The following is a 13747-nucleotide window of genomic DNA, read 5'->3' as shown; positions in this document are numbered from 1 at the left end:
TTCCCACAGGTTTGAACTGATTTTAACGTTTAAATTAATTTAAATAAAATTATTTTAAACATGCACATGTTTTAATTTTTATACATACACAGAGCTTACGTGCAGATTTTTTAATTTATCATTTCTTATATACATGTACATGTAGGCTCAGTTGTAGTGCAAGGGACATATTTCAAACAAGTTAAAATTGTTCAACATGGGATTCATTTCACTGAATACCAAATTGACAACAAGGTATATCAATATAGCCACTTGGTCATTGGTGTTGGCCTAATTCTTCATACAGTTCCACATCGTGAGTGGTCTCAAAAGTGGAGACTAGATAGTGAAGATCATGAGAAAATATTAAGTATTATTGAAGAGCAATCTGAACCACTTGATGTGGTATGAACTATTTAATAAACCAAAGTACATGTGTTTGAACCCATGAATTGAATTAATACTTGATAAATTAGAACTTAACTTGTTTTGAAACTTGGATAAATTATTAAATACATTAAAGTGTTTGAATTTAATATATGACATATATATATATATATGGCTTGTGTGGACCATATTGTTTAGTTAAATATGAAATTTTCAATTATATTAAACTGGGTTGTATGACTAATGTACATGTTAAATAATAGTACGTGCACATCATATGTAAAGTAAATTGGGACATGTGGATGAGTTGAAAATTTGTTAAGGGGATGTATGCACTTGATTGGGATATATGTATCTAATTCTAAATGCACATGCATAATTTGTAAGTTGTTAAAATATTTTAGCACGTATGTTTTAAGTAAATTAGGATGTTGTATGTATTCATTTAATTTTCAAAATGCATTTGTATGAAATTTGATATTAAATTAGGATGTATGTGTGTAAATTTGAATAGGTCTTAAGGGGGTCACATGTACAATTAGGATGTATAGAATCTAATTCTAAATGCATGTATGCATAATTTGTAAGTTGTTAAAATAATTTAGCATGTATGTAAAGTAAATTAGGACATGTATTTATTTAATTAAAAATGCATTTGTATGAAATTTGATATAAAATTAGGACATGTGTGTGTAAATTTGAATAGGTCAAGAAAGGGGGTCACACATGTGTGTAAATTTGAATATTAAATTAGGACGTGTAAATTTGATATTAATTTCTAGGACATATGTGTAATAATTAAAGAGCGGTTTGAACCACTTGATGTGGTGTGAACTATTTAGTACATCTAGAAGTACATGTGTTTGAACCTACATGTATGAATTTTTAATTTTTAACACTTTAGAATGTTCACTTCTACTTAACATGTTCCAGATGAAACTTCTAGAATTTAAATTATTGAATATGTTCATTAACTTGAGTTTGTTCATTTGATATGAACAAACTTGTGATTTTTATATTGTTCATGGCTTGCACAGTGGAGTGGATATATTGTTCAAAAATTCATTTAAATCCAATGCATATCTACATATACATGTTACATGTAGTTAAATTAAAAAATTTAATAAGCATATCAATCGTTTTTTAATCTATCTACATGTACACAAATTCAATCACAGATATATAAATTTTAAAGTTTTAGAGTTCTTAAAATTTTTTAAATTGAACATTTACACCAATTCAATCTAGATGATCTTATATAATTTATAATTTAAAAGAATAATCAAACATGCATACATACACATGTGATCTAATATGTTACATATAATCAAACACATCAAAGTTAAATAAATATTTAAAGTATATATATCAAACACAAACTGTATATATATATATAAAGTGTGTAAGTAATCTAACATGTGCATGATCATATATAATCTGAATACAAATGATGTGATATATAATCCAGGATCAAATGTACAAACTGTATAAAGTATAATCTAACCATACATGCATGATATATATAATCCAGGATCAAACACAAACTGTATAAAGTATAATCTAACATACATGCATGAAATATATAATCTAATCAAAGACAAACTGTATAAAGTATAATGTAAACTTCATGTGCATGAATATATAATATGAAAGTCTAAAATGTACATATATAAAAAGATAAACAAATGAGCTATAAAGTCCAGCAAATCAACAAGCATCATGGCAGCCATGAACAGAGCGAGCCTCTGAGGGAGAGTCCTAGTGAGAGTTTGGATGTCCAATAGACCCCTGCAAAAGTAGAATTTATTTAAATATTAAATATAGATCTCTACACATATACATATGTGAATATTTTTAAATATAATCAAATCCAACTAGTTAAATTTAAATTAAAATATAAATTGCAACGCACATACATACATGTACATATACAAAAAAACATAACTAACTTGTCCTCTAGCAGCCTGTGTAGCATCGAAAGAATCTCTCCTATGCACACACTCAGAGCTCAAGCTAGGAGTGACATGAGCTGACTGTTATACATACATACATTTATTTTAGGATTAGTTTGATCAATTTAAATGATACAAGTCAACTTCTATTATTTATTAAATGATATATAAAAATAGCACATTACAACATATACATCTTTTAAAAATAAATGCACATGTACATACTTGTGTAACAGGAGTAGGCTGTATAGTCTAATCATGTCATGTGATCATATCAACCACATCACTCGTGTCTGCATATCTCTCTCTGGTTGTACGTATGACTGAGGAGTGTAAGGGGCTAACTAGATGACTAGGTATCGTAGATAAAGTGTTTGACTCTAGTAGCATATCCATAAACCCAGTATGGCTCAAACCTCGCAGTTGCTCCTCAAATGAATCCAAGTCCTCATCTGTGATATGGACCTGATCAACTCGTATCTCCTCCTTTGCAGCAACAGAGTGATCTGTAGGTGGGCCAGTGACAGAGCATGCGTAGAGTGATGAGAATGTTGTGACTGTCTCAGGGTATGCGTCGATGCAGCGATAGCCTGCCCATCTCTAAGAATCTCCTCTCTAATATCAACCAACGGTATCCCAAGTTGAGATGAAATAAAACGGTAAGAATGTAGTAGGTCCTCAGCTAAATACTGTGACATCTGTACATGTCTACCACCTCTTGCTATAGCCGCTACCTCATCTGGCGAGGGGATGCCAACAGTAATATACTGATCATCTAAATCTGAAGTCACCCTGTGACTAGAAGATGCATGATCTATGGATGATATTGAATGTGGTCGGACCATCATATATCTACCCAGTCTGTCAGATGATATGGTGGTTGTTGTTGATGCAATCACTCCAATCCTATCAATTGCTTCTCTCTGAGAAGAAATCACAATGTAATCCGCTATGGGGGCGAGGTATGGGACTATTGCTGTAAATTTCTCGCCAACAAGGTCCCTGTGTCTAGGCGGAGCTCTATCACACCTACGATATGCATTTATGTCAGCAATCCTGCCCTCCCCTATCCATAATATGTTGGAATATCCAGGTAGTTGGGTTTCATCTTACAATGAACCTCAGAAAATACCTGTTGTGCAAAGTATAACGGTATCTAGTCATTATTAGGATAATGACAATGGGCAGCTAAGAAGCATGGGTAAATCAATGATGCAACCTGTAGATCAATACATCTCATAACCTGATATCCTCTCACCTTACTCTTCTCCTGATACTGTGGAAAACATCTCTCCTTGATGATCTCCTTCGAGACCACCCTCACCACATTAGCAAAAGAATGAGAACCCCTCACCTCACTCCTCAACTATCTATAAATATCAGCTATAACCTCTGGTGAAAATGAGGTATGACTAGCTAGGCAGTCCCTCAATGTTTGCAAACTACGAAAAATGGATTCACGTGTACTCTTGCACACGCCATCAATCTATGGGTCATCTAATATGACCCTCAATCTCTGTAACTCACGGTCATTGTAGTGAAAGATGGTAGCAATATCAGGCAACGGGGGATCCTACTATGGAGGATCTATATGATCATGTGGCTCTTGATCAGGAGCTTGTGCAGGTGGATCCTAATCAGGTACATGATCATGGCCCGGATCCTGGGATGTCATCTATCTGGGTAGGTCATAAAGTTACAATAAATACATAAGCACACACACATGAAGTGCATTAAATTTAAAACATTAAAAATTAAAATCAATTAAATTCTAGAGAGAGAGAGAGATCGTTAATCTTGAGCTCGTTAAAAATTAAAATGTACACATGTGAAGCTCTCACATAATTCATATATATATATATATATACACACACGAACTTCTCGCATTATTCAAATTTTTAAATAAATAATGTTAAAGCTCGAGCGAGAGGGAGATCATTAAAAAATATATAAATTTATCTATATAGATAGCATACATACATTTTAAATTATTAAAACATTAATGAGAGAGAGAAGGAGATCATTTTCATGATAGAGAGAGAGAGAGAGAGAGAGAGAGAGAGAGATAACATTAATTTCAGAGAGAGAGAGAGAGATCATTAAAGATATATGTATGTACTAAATTAAAACATATATAAATTTATCTATATAGATCGCATACATACATTTTAAATTATTAAAACATTAATGAGAGAGAGGGAGATCATTTTCATGACAGAGAGAGAGAGAGATAACATTAATTTCAGAGAGAGAGGGAGGGAGAGATCATTAAAGATATATACATACATACTAAATTAAAACATATATAAATTTATCTATATAGATCGCATACATACATTTTAAATTATTAAAACATTAATGAGAGAGAGAGAGGGAGATTATTTTCATGACAGAGAGATCTAGATAACATTAATTTTAGAGAGAGGGAGAGAGAGATCATTAAAGATATATACATGTGTACTCAATTAAAACATAATGTTTAAAAATTAAAACGCATGTTGAGAAAATTAAGGGAAGAGAGATCGAAAGACTAAGAGTGATTTTCTTTTAAGAGTAATACTCTGATGTATGTATATATACTAATTCAAACACATGTTGAGCTCAAATTAAGGGACTTGATCTAGAGAAAAAGACTAAATCGTGCAATGTGATACTTGTATGTGGTCAAATTGGGTCTGAACTGAGTACATTATAAACATTCTAGGATGTTATAAGGGGTCATAAGTGGTCCTAAGGGGTCACGCATACATGTTATAACACATGCGTGACCCCTTATGACCACATATTCAACCCTTTGGGACACTACATCTGATCCTAAGCGATACATGTTGTATACACTAGGATGTTATAAGGGGTCATGTAAGTGGCCCTAAGGGGTCACACGTGTGTTAGAACACATGTGTGACCCCTTATGACCACATATTCAACCCCTTAAAGGACACTACATGTGATCCTAAGGGGAAAATGTTGTGTACACTAGGATTTTATTAGGGGTCATATGTGGTTCTAAGGGGTCACACATGTGTTAGAACACGTGTGACCCCTCAAGACCACATATGACCCCTTAGGACACTATGTGTTCCTAAGGGGTATGTCGTATGTATGTGCTAGGATGTTATATAAGGAGTCATATATGGTCCTAAGGGATCACGCATGTGTTAACACATGTGTGACCCCTTAAGACCACATATTCAACCCCTTAGGACACTGTACATGTGATCTTAAGGGACTATATGTCGTACACACTAGGATGTTATAAGGGGTCATATGTGGTCCTAAGGGGCCACACATGTGTTAGAACACGCATGTGTGACCCCTTAGGACCACATATGACCCCTTAGGACATGTGTCCTAAGGGGTACATGAATTGTATACACTAGGATGTTATAAGGGGTCATATGTGGTCCTCTGGGGTCACACATGTTAACACATGCGTGACCCTTAAGGACCACATATTCAACCCCTTAGGACACTATGTATGTGATCTTAAGGGACTGTATGTCATACAAACTAGGATTTTATAATGGGTCATATGCAGTTCTAAGGGGTCACGCATGTGTTAGAACACATGCATGGCCCCTTAGGACCACATATTCTTGACCCCTTAGGACACTAATATATGTGATCTTAAGGGACCGTATGTCGTACACACTAGGATTTTATAAGGGGTCATATGCGGTTCTAAGGGGTCACGCATGTGTTAGAACACGTGTGACCCCTTAGGACAACATATGACCCCTTAGGACACTATATGATCCTAAGGGGTACATGTTGTACACACTAGGATGCTATAAGGGGTCATATGTGGTCCTAAGGGGTATGTCGTATGTACACTAGGATGTTATAAGGGTCATATGTGGTCCGAAGGGGTCATGCATGTGTTAGAACACATGTGTGACCCCTTAGGATCACATATTCAGCCCCTTAGGATCACATATGAGGTCCTCTAAGGGGTATGTCGTATGTACATTGGGATGTTATAAGGGGTCATATGTGGTCCTAAGGGGTCATGCATGTGTTAGAACACATGTGTGACCCCTTAGAACCACATATTCAACCCCTTAGGACACTATACATGTGATCTTAAGGGACCATATGTCATACACACTAGGATGTTATATGGGCTCATATGTGGTCCTAAGGGGTACATGAATTTAATACACTAGGATGTTATAAGGGGTCATATGTGATCCTCTGGGGTCACGTATATGTTAACACATGTGTGACCCCTTAGGACCACATACTCAACCCCTTAGGACACTATGTATGTGATCTTAATGGATTGTATGTCGTATAGGATTTTATAAGGGGTCATATGCGGTTCTAAGGGATCACGCATGTGTTAGAACACGTGTGACCCCTTAGGACCACATATGACCCCTTAGGACACTATGTGGGTACATGTCGTACACACTATGATGTTATAAGGGGTCATATGTGGTCCTAAGGGGTCACGCATGTATAGTATTAGAACATACATGCGTGACCCCTTATGACCACATATGACCCCTTCTAGGACACTATGTGATCCTAAGGGGTACATGTTGTATAAATAGGATGTTATAAGGGGTCATATGTGGTCTTAACAGGTCACGCGTGTGTTGACCCCTTAGGACCACATATGACCCCTCAGGACCACATATGACCCCTTAGGACACTTTGTGATGGACTAAGGGGTATGTCATTCACAGTAGGATTTTATAAGGGGTCATATGCGGTTCTAAGGGGTGTGTCATACACACTAGGATGTTATAAAGGGTCAGGTGTGGTCCTAAGGGGTCACACATTTGTTAACACATGTGTGACCCCTTAGGACTACATATGACCCCTTATGACACTATGTGATGGACTAAGGGGTATGTCGTACACACTAGGATTTTATAAGGGGTCATATGCGGTCCTAAGGGGTCACGCATGTGTTAGAACACATGAGTGACCCCTTAGGACCACATATGATCCTTTAGGGTCCACTATGTGATCCTATATGGTCCTACGGGGACATAAAGTGTCGTCAGGGGCATATGTGGTCTTAAGGGTCCCAAGGGGTCATGTTGTGTGTGTAATAGGATATGAAAAGGGGTCATAGAGGTTTTACTTTGTCTAATTTGTTTAAATTTGTTATCTAAGTTTTATAATATTTTTTAAAATTTAAATTTATTATTTAATTTTTCTAACGTTTTGCTATATTATATTTAGTTTTGTAACATTTTTCTAATTTTTAACTTTGCTAATGTTTTTCTTAACGCTTTTCTAAGTTTTAATTTACTACCTTAGTTTTCTAAGTTTTTCATAACATTTTTTTAAAAAGTTGAAAAAAAAAATACATATAGAGTTATTTCATTTAAAAAACAAATTGACGTTAAATCAAAACATTAAATTAAGTTTTCTAACATTTTTCTAAGTTTTAATTTTGCTAATGCTTTTTTAAAAAATTTCAAACGTTTTTCTAAGTTTTAAATTTTAGTATAGATATGTTTTCTAAGTTTTTGATAACGTGTTTCTAAAATGTTGAAAAACAATAAATATACAATTATTTAATTAAAAAAACAAATTAACAAATAAATTATTTATTAATTTTTAAATAAATTTAATAAAAAATAAAAAATAAATAACATTATTAAACAAAAAAAAGGTTATTTTGTGCACCTGAAATAATGTAGGTCGAAAGCTAAAAGGTGAGAAGCGATGGCTGCTGCCGACAGGGCACAGTGACATAATGCTAACATAGGGTTCGCTCTAACCCCCTCTGGATACAGAAAACTTCAAACTTGAAAATGACAGTTTAACTATCATTTTTTATTTTTATAGCCATTTTTAAATGGGTTCGATCGAACCCCCATACCCGTCTAGGGTTAAATCAAACCCATGTCCAATGGAGGGTTCAATTGAACCCTAGGGGGTGGTTCGCTCAAACACCCCCAATTCGTTCGAATGCCCCCCCTCCCCCCTAATTTTTTTTCCCCACCTCCGCCAATTTCCTTTGTTGGCAAAAGTGGGAACCATTATTGTGAGTTTACCCCACAATCATTTGATTCTAATGTAGCCCTTACCAACAACATATAAGGACAAGTGATGGCTCTAAATGATCAAATCTTGAGCCTTAATGTAGAAAAAGACAGAATTTTGAGGAGAGTTGGTGAACTCTGAAACCTTATTGCTCCCTAGATGGACACCATGTTAAGCAACAAAGTTGATTGCTTGAAGACAACGACTCAACCTGTTCTATCTGAATTGAAGGTTGTGGAGATTTATGCATATGTTTTCAGTGCATTCATCACAGTTTTGGATAACTTGAAGACTGGGTGGGATACCCACTTGGGATTTTTGAAGACTCTTTTTGTTGATATCTTCAAGTATGTATAGTGTATCTGGTACATATCCTTGTGTATAAGTTTTTGTGCAGCACCCCAACTTTGGCATTGTTGTCAAAGGGGGAGAGTAGGAGTGAAAAATTTGACAAGCTTTTGAGTTTTTGATCTAAGGGGAGCCTTAGAAATTTTGATCTAGTATCTCGGTTGTTTCAACACTTAGTCATTTTTCATGAGTGTTGCCATCAATTCCAAAGGGTCATTTTTCATGAGTGTTGCCATCAATTCCAAAGGGTCATTTTTCGCAATTGACACGCATCTGATGTATACTGATGCTTAAATAATGGTCTAGGGTTGTCATTGATGGCAACTCCTCATGAAAATCCTATCCGGTAATTATGAATTTTGGTAACTGGAAGTGAATGCGATCAGGTGACAGATAACCGGTATTTCAGGATAAGCAGAGCAGTTTTGGTCCAAAAGCTTCCCAGTGATTGTGGTGGTCAGATTCATGCATGGGATGATAGGGCCGACATATAGAAATCATTTTAACATCATTTGGATGATCCACATATGTTTTTGGTGATCTGGTTCAAGTCGACTCATGATTACACGTTACATTACGGGCCGACTTGATAATTATTTATTTTGTGATTGTGGATATATATAAGACTGATGTAGAAGATCTTTTTGGTGCGCGGTATGGTGTGATATGAGCGAGTAGTGACCGAGAAACGTTTTTGGCACAGTTTCATGTGCACATTCTTGATTCGGTAGCTGACTGAACAAAAAACATAGCAGAGGTGCGGAGCAGATATAGTGTCAGGCTTGTTTGATGTTATTTTGGAGTTCAATCATTGTAAATGATTTGTAAGGCAGTGAGCCTTCCGAGGTTGTAGCCCTTATTGTAATTGAGCAATGAGCTCTAGGCAATATGTCTGAATGCTAGTGCAATATTATTTTTCTACTAGCCATAGTAGAATAATATTGTGGGTTCAAATCCCACCGTGGTTTTTTCCATTTGGGTTTCCACGTAAAAATCCTAGTGTTATGATTTTGTGGTTGAATATCTTGTGTTTCTGCATTTTACTTTCTTGCATATGCTTTCGGTGGTTTGAGAGTAAGTCAGAAAATTTATTTACCTGTAGATCACTGATTCACCCCCACCCCCCCCCCGCCCCTCTCTCAGTAATCCTTGATTCCAACACATATATCCTCCCTCTTCCATATATGACTATTCTTTCTTCTACCCTTGTGCTAGTATCTATTAATATTATTTCCCAATAAGGTCTACCCCCTAATTTTACTCCCTTAACTATAATTTTATAACATACAAAACCCTAAAAAGACATATAGAACCCTAAAAAAATGTACAAAACCCTCCAAAATTTACTCAAAATGATTTCAAAGACTAAAATATGGAGGATGGTGTACCTGGGAAGTTGAAATCTTGCTAGTAGAGGCTATGGAAGGGTTTGGGGATGTCTAGCTCTTCTCCATCTTTGTCACATTGTGAGAATGATTTCATGGTATTTTTTAAAAAAACAGTCTCGTAGAAGAGGGCTCTGGTTTCGATCTGGACCTCGAAGCATAATGGGGCCCCGTTATTTTTCCTCAGGTCCTCGAACAAAAATGAGGCCCTACTTAGAAAATAACAGGGACCCATTCTTGGTGTCGTTTTTTCCAACCCCCTGACTTCCCCTCAATTGGACTCAACTTCTTGCACTTGCCCACCTATCAACTCAACCACTTTGATTGTTACATTGAATATTTAATTTCTTTAATGGCTATTACCACTAGATCAAATTTCAAAGGAAGAGATGTCAATTTTTTTTAATAATTTTTCATTATGTTATGGCTTGCCCTTAAGTCTTAAGTTGGTTCACAATACCTTGATTCCTTGTAATAAATTCTTGAATGTACTCAACTTCTTTCATCTTTAATTTTTTTTAAAATCTTCAAGAGTTTTGAAATCTTACCAATCTAGTTTTGTAAAATCCTTGAGTTACAATTTGGAGAGCCTCAAGTGCATCGTTTTATTTTTTCATGCCAATTATATGGGGTTAAATTGAAATATCCAATGTAGACTAGATGGTGAATAGAGATCAATTGTCCTTCTTTCTATCTTCTTTCAGATGGGTCCATTGATTTGTTGTCAAGATATTCAAAGAATTTTGATCTTCAACTTATGTGTATCCCACTTCTATTGATTCCCAAATATCTTGGCATAATAGTAGGTTCTTCATTTTGATGCTTCAATATTTATAGTTGTCTTCTATAAACAACAAAAGTTGAAATGGAAAGCTACTGCTATTAGCCATTTGAAGATAAGTGTTAACTTGGTCTTGCTACTTGCACAATAAAAAATATTGCAACCTACTCAATACCACATGAAAGAAAAGTTGTATTATTTTTTGTGTTATGAAATTAGTTGTATATGTATATGTAAACAAACTAAGACAACATTATTTTTATAAGTTATCAGTTGTACATGCTACAACATGCATGTAGTGACCAAAGAAATTAATTTAAAAGATGGTTCTAAAAATAAATTAAAAACACATGCACACAAGTTGCATAGAAAAATAGATTAAAACTAAGAAACATAAAACAAAAAATTAAAAACAACACAATTGATCATGTATCTTCAAGAAAGAGGGAAATAGAGATTAATGGATGCGAGATTGAGACTCCAAATCTAGCACAAAAATATGTCTTATGTTGATATGCAATTGCATCAAGACATTCTCATCAAGCTAATTGGTATAGGTAATGCTAATGTTACCATTGCAATAAGATACCTTGGCAAAGTGGCTGACTTTCGAAATAACCAAACCTAAAATTAGCTCAAATAAAAAACTCACTCAAAGATTAAATTCATGAACCTACTTATTCATTTGCAGTGCAAAATAAAATTGAAAAAACATAAGAAAAACTCTAATCTAACCATGCAATATAAGAACTAAAATTACAATTGTATGTATATAAATTTATAATGTTTCTCTCTTTACTCATAGCTCACCTTGAGAAAATAATTTGAATGACAATAGAGAGGCTCCCATGTTATAATCATATTTGTATCTTTAAAACATAATATATGTCCTAATAAATAAATATTGCCATTGAGCAGATAGTCATATATATATATATATAGAGAGAGAGAGAGGGGGGGGGGGGGCGGGGGTAGTTGAGCATGTTCCAATTTTTGTGATAGAAGAAGTTAATACCCCATACTTGGGGGGGGAAGGACCCAATAGTTGAGCATGTTCCAATTTTTGTGATAGAAGAAGTTAATACCCCATACTTGCTGATTTAATGTCCAACCTTTGTATAACATTGCACCAATAGTTGTATGATAAATACCAATAATTGAATGAAATATACCATTTGCTATGAAAAGTAACCAATCATGTGATGCCACATCAGCTGCACAAGTATTGGGACCCTTTTGCACACCTATTGGTCACACTTTTTTTTTTGGTTGTTTTGGATACCTTGGCAAAAATCATGTTGATGTGGCATCATATTTGATGATGTGGCCCTGAAACCTTAGTTATAAGCAGGGGACTTGCCAAGTAAGCTGCTGTAAAAAAATCGGAGTGATTTGAAATTTCCACGTAGGATTTTGAGAAGCACAAAGTTAGGGTGCACAACAACTGGGTCCTTTCCCCTAGTCTATATTCTATAATGACCTAAACAAAACAAAAAAAAGTATTTTCCTGTCATAAATAATAATCTAGTCATTAATAGGTATAAAGAAAGATACGAGGTTGGAATGAAGAGAGCGCTTGTCCCGATGAGGAACAGAGAGAGAGAGAAAGAGAGAGACGGTGAAGGGCACAAAAGATATAGCCGTCTAACTTCCATTCCCTTCATGTGACTCTATCTAAAGCTTTTAAACTTGAATTCCCTGTGGCCTGCCCTGCCAAAGGTAAAAATAGTTGCAGGAACCGGACCTTTAGTGCGCCTGTCTCATGTGTAGTGAAATCAACAGCTGCCCACCTTTTATGGCGAGTCACAGTCCTATGACCAGCAGGCCATGCCTTCAAATTTCCATACAAAGGAATTATTCACAAGGCAACGAATCTAAGCAAGACAACCAACACAGTGGCGCGTTTTTCAACACTAGCAGCTTTAGATTTTCCAGGTCCATGCTTTCAAAGTACCAAAAAAAAAATATCTGACGAGATACCTGAAAGTGTAAGTACCGTTTCTGCAGACACTATCTGTTTAGTATCCAGCTCCCTTTCAAACCTGCTAATAGCTATAGCTTTAGATCTGCTTTCCAGAAACCCTTGATTTGGAGAAACTTTTATGGAAACGGATAAATAATAAACACCGAAGGCTTTACATTGCCTGAAATAACTAGTGCCGACGGTGTAGATTTGTTCCAGACCTATCTGGAATGAATCTGCTCCGTGCGTGCCGTATACCTGAACAATACGGTAATTTGAAATGTTTTTTTGTTTGTAGGTTTGCTGAAGTAAAAATGCGTGTACTTGCATTAAAAAAGACGTTTGGTTGCTGGCTTGCAGCGAACTGAAGTGTGCACAGGATGAATAGCTGGCTGCCTGCTGCCTACTCGCTAGCAGTATAGCCCAGGCTGCTATGTCAAGCCTTAAGAGTATTTATGATCAACTCAAAGTACATATTTTTCTGTCCCTCCTCGTCTCCAGTCATTTTCTTTGCGTCTTTGTCATCATAACTCTGGGAGAAAAACAATAGAGCTTAGATATCCTAAAGATTCAGTTACGTCAGGTTTTGTTCCGTCTTCATTAACATACCCTGCAAAAATCACTTATATTCACCACATCACCTAATTAACACAGAAGAATGTCAAACTTTTTCAATCGAAATAAAGCGAGTCACCTGTTCTCACAGAAATTCATAAATTCCAACTCTGCTCGAGTAAAAACTTATTTATGTCTTTTAGCAGCAAATTTACGCTCTTGAACCTTCTGTATAAAGTCCTGATGTGGCATATTCTATTATAATCGTTCTTATCTATTTAAATTTAGGATCTTTCAACTGAGTTATCAGCCAGCTCCAGCAAATTTTCGCTCTAGAACTTCTGTAAAAAGTCTTGGCCTGGCAAATTGTATTATAATCAGTTCTTATCTA

The sequence above is a fragment of the Cryptomeria japonica genome, chromosome 2, assembly GCF_030272615.1.
Source record: "Cryptomeria japonica chromosome 2, Sugi_1.0, whole genome shotgun sequence".
NCBI classification, from domain to species: domain Eukaryota; kingdom Viridiplantae; phylum Streptophyta; class Pinopsida; order Cupressales; family Cupressaceae; genus Cryptomeria; species Cryptomeria japonica.
The sequence above is the reverse complement of the archived record's forward strand: the minus strand, read 5'-3'. Positions refer to the sequence as shown.